The sequence below is a fragment of the Scylla paramamosain genome, chromosome 12 (genome assembly GCF_035594125.1).
Source record: "Scylla paramamosain isolate STU-SP2022 chromosome 12, ASM3559412v1, whole genome shotgun sequence".
In the NCBI taxonomy this organism is placed as follows: domain Eukaryota; kingdom Metazoa; phylum Arthropoda; class Malacostraca; order Decapoda; family Portunidae; genus Scylla; species Scylla paramamosain.
This window is the reverse complement of record NC_087162.1, coordinates 16005448-16012947: the sequence shown is the minus strand read 5'-3', so window position 1 is coordinate 16012947 and position 7500 is coordinate 16005448. Positions and strand designations below refer to the sequence as shown.

General features: G+C 36.0%; 1 long non-coding RNA gene across 1 annotated transcript; it reads left to right on the top strand.

Moving 5' to 3' along the window:
• Positions 1–1301: 1301 nt before the first annotated feature.
• LOC135105757 (uncharacterized) lies at positions 1302–2049 on the top strand. Its single transcript, XR_010271001.1, has 2 exons — positions 1302–1380; positions 1638–2049. It is a non-coding gene; the product is annotated as an uncharacterized LOC135105757 (long non-coding RNA).
• The last annotated feature ends 5451 nt before the right edge of the window (positions 2050–7500 follow it).

Sequence of the window (7500 nt, the reverse complement as noted above, 5' to 3'; positions counted from 1 at the left end):
AACGACTCAGAACGTCTAAGTTCATAAAAGCTGTTTTAGCTAGAGATGAGATGTGAAGTTTCCAGTTTAGATTATTAATAAAGGATGTTTACTGAAAAAGAAGAGGACAGTTGAATGTCACTGAAGAGAGGATAGTTGTTTGCAAGGTTGTGTCGAATTGATAGATAGTGGGATTGAGTTTGTAGACGTTGAACAATACTAAGTTTGCTCTGCCCCTATCAGACAAAAATTTTAGAGATCAGAAATCAGGCACTGTGTGGCTTTCCTGCCTGAACTCTTTAATTCCTGGATATTTACCAATGGCAATGAGAGACAGTAAGGGAAAGGGTGCTGTAGTAAGGGTGGTGGTGAGGGGGATGAGTGGGGATGGCAATGGAAAGAGCATGCACGTGAGCCATGTGGGGTACGTTAAGTGGGTGGGGCTTCAAGGCTTAGTCTTGAGGGAGTTTAACCAATCACAGGAAGACAGCTGCCTTCATCAAGTACGAGTTGACACATGTCGCTTTTAATTATATGGACCAGGAGTGGCCGAGGATTTACTGCTGGTGACTGTATTTCAATATAGAGAAAAAGTGGTGATATGTGGATAACTTAGTGTGTGTGTGTGTGTGTGTGTGTGTGTGTGTGTGTGTGTGTGTGTGTGTGTGTGTGTGTGTGTGTGTGTGTGTGTGTGTGTGTGTGTGACGAAGTTCCGAGACAAAAGAGAGGTAAGCATGGAAAGCATCCAGAGTTCTTTGTTTTCTTCACTTTATTACTTGCAACGTTTCACCTTCACAGAAGGCATCTTCAGGCTAAAATATATGACTATATTGAATATAATATAAAAAGATACAATTAAAAAATAAGAGCAAAAAATGATAACACGTAAGAAGCACAATAAAAAAAAAAAAGTAAAAACAAAAAACCGACATATGTATGACGGTGGGTCACATTGTTAATCCCCCCGCAAAAAAAAATAAAAATAAAAATACATATACATATATACATATATATATATATATATATATATATATATATATATATATATATATATATATATATATATATATATATATATATATATATATATATATATATATATATATATATATGAAAACAGCAAAGATAGCAATAGTGATATGCGTTGGAAAAACTAAGTGAGATGTGGTATGTACTCGCTGGTTTCAAGTGTTTAATATGAATAGCTTCCAATATTTTAATGTAGGTGTGTGCATCTGAACAAAAGAAAAAATGTCTGGGTGCGTTTCCTGGAACGTCCGCTGATGACCTTACTCCACTCGGGCCGCACTATAAAAGTTGGACGGCGCTTCCCAGACACAACAGACGCAACTCTTCCACCCAGAACAGCTGAACTTTCCCTCACTCGGCATCATGCAAGCTGTGAGTACCCTTCCCTCTCTCTCTGGCAGGCAGTGCCTCTCCTTAGCACGCCTGTGCCCTTCCACACTCAGAAAACCACTGTTTTCTTAAGCATCGTTAGTCGTTGGGTGCAAGACAGCGAGCACACTTGAAACATTTCATCAAAGACATTTCCTTTTCATCTCGACGACAGTATTTATTATTACTTGTTCTCCATCACCAAACGCTTCCTGCTGTCACGGATGTCCAAAATACATCTATACCGCCTCTCTCCTCAGCTGACCCTCCTGCTGGTGGTGGCCGTGGCCCTGGCGGTGCTGGTGGTGGTGCACGCCATGCCAGAGCCCTTTCCCGACCCCGAGGCCCTCGCCGATCCTGATCCCTCTGCGAGCTTTGGCTACGGACGTGGGTATGGCTATGGAGGCTATGGTCTCGGCTACGGTTATGGCTACCGTAATCGCGGCTATTACTGGTAATGTCATATGTCCATATCATGAAGGGCGAGGCGATGCCACACCCACAGTGGCATTGCCGCAGCCCCTCAGCGCCCTGTCACCGCCCCGCCTCCTGCTACATGAGCACCTTCAAGTAATCTTCTGCCAAATCCGATCATATTTTTAAGTAACACAAAATGTGACGAAACTGTACTTCCTTACTGTCTATCTCAAAATAAAAATAAAGCATTATAAATAAGCTACGTTTTACCTTTCATTCAGGCACTCAAGAAACCAAAAGGAAACATCAGTGAACAACTGAGGTCTTCAGGGATCAAGGCCACAATAATGCAGGCTAGCCATAGTAACAACCTGTAGGAAATCATATCCTGGTGGGAAATTTTAGCATTCCATGGAAATCTTTTGAGGGAAACAAAAAGTACTAGCTATTTATCGATAAGAAAAAAAGTCATAGAATGTGGCAATTTACTCTTTTTTTTTAAGTACGTATTATATCAATCTTTTTCTTTCTCTGATGTTTCCAGAATCTCATTCTTTATGATGATTGTAATGTGTGGATTTCGTCTCCCTACGCTAAGTACTCTACATTTAATAATTTTAAATCGTTCATCCTGTCCAAGTGTATAAATGTAAATTAAAAACAATAATGCTCCTAAAACTGATCCCTGTGGCACTCCATTAATTACTAGACCGAAATCGGATTTAGAGCCATTAATTATGACTTTGTTACCTGTAGCATTACCACTACCTTACCCAGCCTAACACCTTCCTATCTATCACATGTGGCCTAACCTTGTTCAAGAGCCTTTTTTGGGGATACCTGTCGAACGCCTCTAGATATATTATGTCATAACTGTTTTCAATACCTTTTGTCTCAAACTTTACTATAAAAACTCAACAATTATGTGAGGCATGACTTCCTTTCGAGATGCCATGCTGTGGTTCCTTTACTAGCCTATGCTTGTCTAAATTATCCTTATTGTTCCCCCCGATTACAGACTGCCTAATTTTACCTACAACTGAAGTTAGATAGTTCGACTGGTAGACATCACGGATTTATCTCTTCTCGCTTGATCACCCTGACCCCAGCCTCGCGCCCCACCTCACCTGCCCCCTTCCAGTCCTTCCCCACTCTCTATGTTCTCACCTCACCCATTTCAGCTTGACCCGTCAGCCTGACCCTAGAAGCAGTAGTAGCAGTAGTTTTATTGACCACAATTACATAATGTGTTTTATAATACATGTTTAAGGCCTTAAAATTTACAGGACTTAAGTATATGAAACAATAATAGTAGAAAATGATTATAGTCCAAATATTAATGCAAACATACAATCGAATTGTTAGTGTAGAAAGCGCCTTAATAAAAAAGACAGTTTAAGAAACATTTACCAGCAAATAAACAGAAGAGTAATAAAGCACATAAAACATCTATAACACAAAACACAAACCTACATGAAACGAATGAAACATAAAGCCCGCAAAGGCACCTGGAACACACAGGACACATGGAACACGTAGAACGTATTAAAAGACACACAAACACATGAAATACGCATACAAAAATAAAATAATACAAATGATAACAATAATAATAATAATAATAATAATAATAATAATAATAATAATAATAATAATAATAATAATAATAACAATAATAATAATAATAATATTAATAGTAATAATAATAATTATCAATATTATTATTATTATTATTATTATTATTATTATTATTATTATTATTATTATTATTATAAAAAAAAACCGGATACATGAAATGAAACACAAAGTTCACCCTGGCACCTCACTTCACCTCCTCTACCCTCTCCTTCCTTGCTCACCTCGGGTCTGGATCTCACCTGGCCTTCCTCTTCTGTCTGTTACCAATCAACTTCCCGGAGATACCTTCAGAAACCTTCAACATCTGCTCTCCTAAAGTTAGGTACACTTCACTCCCACTACACGGTGCCCCGCTATACGATATTTCGCTAGTACGATTGTCTTTCATTTAATATCCCTTGCGTCGTTGCGTGATGCTTTACGCTCGCTGTTACGCTCGTTAATCGCAGCGTCACCAACCTGAAAAACAGCACACTACCGCCCCAGTTCTTCCCGCGCTCTCACACCGTTCATCAAGACGTAATTTACGCTCGATTGTGATTGATCTACCCTCATTTATTGTGCCAAGCCTTATCCAAGTGTGCCACCATGTCCACTAAACGTCCTGCTAAACGTCCTCAAGTTAGTGAAAAGTTCCAAAAAATGTCCTGAAGTAGCCTAAATCTGGACACGAAGCTGAAGGTCATCAAAAGTAGTGAGGCTGGTAAGAGGGCGAACACCATAGCCCAGACACTGAGTTTGCCACATTTTTTTTTTTTTTTATTTCTTATTGTTTCATTTATTTCTATAATATTATTTACATACATACATTAAAACACGGAAAAATTCATTAAAGAGCAAAAAGTAATAAGTCTAGGAAAGCATCCCCCTTTCTTTCTCATTTTACCTTAAAACTCTCAGTATGCTGTATCACTATACAATTGGGTTTTCAGGAACATAAAGCCTGGTTGAGGTGAATCTTGCTTATGTTTCACAATGAACCTAATTTCACAATGATCGCAACTTCCAAATTTTTCTCCAACTTCTGCCTGTGTGACCGTTTCATCCGCGTTTGTTAGAACTAAATCTACTGTTGACCCTTGAGGGTTCCAAGGGTTAAAAAAAAAAAAGTCTTGATTTGTATTTAGAGTCTATTGCATCTCTGTCCCCTTACTATTAGGTCGCTGTCAACATTCCTTAAAATAAAATCACTTATCATACCTGATTGTATTTGCCTGCCCTATAAATTTTCTGCGATAGTGAGCTGCAAGCGTCTTCTGTACTCTTCGGTAGCTTGTACAATAATCCCAATACTATTGTTTGTTTTCCTTCCTTGATATCAATCCATATCAACTGTTTTTATATTACTATTAACATAACATTGTGTCTCAACAAAAAAGCGTTACGTTACTTTTCTTTTTTCCTTTGTTCTTGTAAAATAATATGTAACCATATATTTATATTTCTGGATGAAATACTTTCCCTGACATGTCCAACCACGTTTCATATGCTGGTGGCGGCGCACACCAGCATATGGAAGACTCGTTACACGGACAACAACCACTCATCTTATTTTGATCAAATTGTGAGGATTACATTCTTGCCTTCAGAAATCACTTCATCAAAAATAGTGACCAAGACCCCCTCAGGGCAATGATGAACCTGCTGAACACCGATAAAACATCAACTGGAAATTTAATAAGTACACTGCAAAGTTAGATCTTTGGGGCAGGAACATCCCACAAAGATCTAACTTTGCAATAGAAAACTAACCTACAAAAGACAATATTAATAATTTCCAAATTTGTAAATGCTTCCTTTACAGAAACACTGAAATAACAGCAAAGGAACATTAAAGGGAAAGGTAAAACAGCTGGTCATCTCACGTACATTGGTTCCTGAGGTAGGTATCAAAGCTACTCCACAACAGCTCACACCGCTCACACCCAGAAAAGGACAAAACTTACAAACAGGCACAACTCAAGTATCATTGGTCTTGTATGAAGGAGTATATCTACACGCACATTGATAATTCCATGACATGTGCCGAAAAAAAAAAAGAAAGAAAACGCACGCACCACCACAACGTTGACCAATCCAATTCCTCAAAAAACCTTGGGAAAGAGTTCACATAGATACTCTTCAGTTACACATGTTATAAAATGGATATAAATGTCTTCTCGTAGGAATTGATTACCTTTTCAGATTTTGCATCCTGCAACCTAATGACTAACAAAAATGATACGATTGCTTTAGTAATCTTTGATCAGATAATTTGTAATTATACACCACCAAAAATTATAATTTCTGATAATGGTCTGAGTTCAATAACCAAATTTTAGATGAATTATGTAAACTATTAAATTCTAAAGAAATCACTTTTCAGACCTGTAGACCACAGATTAACGGTGTCGCTCGCTGAAAGATTCAACAGAAAAGTCATTACCTGTTTGAAAAGGTTAATTGATCTCTAGAGCAAAACTTAGGACACTCGGATCCCACATGTTAAGTATGCCCTAAACACGGAGATAAATTCAGCCACTGGAGAAACATCACATTACACAATATTTGGAAAAGATAAAAAGCTTCCATATGAGATTGCAGACTCGAAACCCAAACTACTATACAATCAGGGTATATTCATAAAAAGCAGAATCAACAAATTCACTAGAGAATCAAACAAACATCCACTAGAGAATGAGATACGAGTAATACATGAAACAATATTCAACAGACTTACAAATACAAGACCCAGCTTTTAAAAACTGATTAAGTAACAATTAGACATGAAGACGATTTAAAGGAAAAATCTATGAATAACACTGAAACAGACACAACAGATACAAAAAATAAGGCACACCAATCAAATCAGATACACTAGATGACAAAGATGAGACACACGAGTACAGAAAAAAATAAAAATAAAATGAGAAGACATTATAAAGAATTAAACAAGAATCCACTTATAAGTGACTCAGAAAAGGTTCTATTACTTAGTAACATAACTCAGAATTTAATAGATATGTTCATGACTTGTTAAATTAATTAGGTACTTATTGCATTCTTTCCACAAGTTAACGTAAGAATGGTGACATACATGCATAGTACTGCTAGGATAGACAGCTTTGGCCTAGGCTCCCGTAACTCCAGCAGCAGCAGCAGCAGCAGCAGCAGCAGCAGCGAGATAATGACAATAAATAAATATATATATATATATATATATATATATATATATATATATATATATATATATATATATATATATATATATATATATATATATATATATATATATATATATGACAAGTCGATTTTTAAAAATACTACTCAGGTTCGAAAACGTAATTAATTTCAGATTTGTTAATTACTGTAAGGGAAGGCACAAGAGTTGTACAGAATAGACTTAGAAGATGAAAAGCAGCTAAACTCGAAACTCTTGAAAAGAAGTTCACAAATCTTCCTGTAAAGTTCAAGACGTAAGAGAGATGTAGCAATAGTCGTTGCAGTTGCTGTCCTTGCAAGTTTAGGAATTACTAATATAGGACTATACGCTGATTTAGGTGTCATGGTAGATGCTTTACAGGATTCATTGCTTAAACGCAATATTCTTCAGGTTGATGTAGATAACATGGAGGAAACGATGACATCATTTTCTGAAAATCTGGAAATATTCACTTTATATATATATATATATATATATATATATATATATATATATATATATATATATATATATATATATATATATATATATATATATATATATATATATATATATATATATATATATATATATATATTTTTTTTTTTTTTTTTTTTTTTTTTTTTGTTAAGTGATGAAAAGCATCTAGAATCTCTGGAAACAAGCATGTAAACAGCGACATTTATTCAAGACTTGGTGTTATTACCACAAACGAGACATGTATCTACCAAACCGTGAGTCCTGTAAGAATATCTAAAAAAGTATTTGTACATGTATTTGTAAAAGTATGGAAATCCCCATGAATTAGGTATATGTAATGAATGCTGTTATCATTTATCTAATTATTACAGACAATGTGTAAATGTGAGAAGTTATAACTACATAAA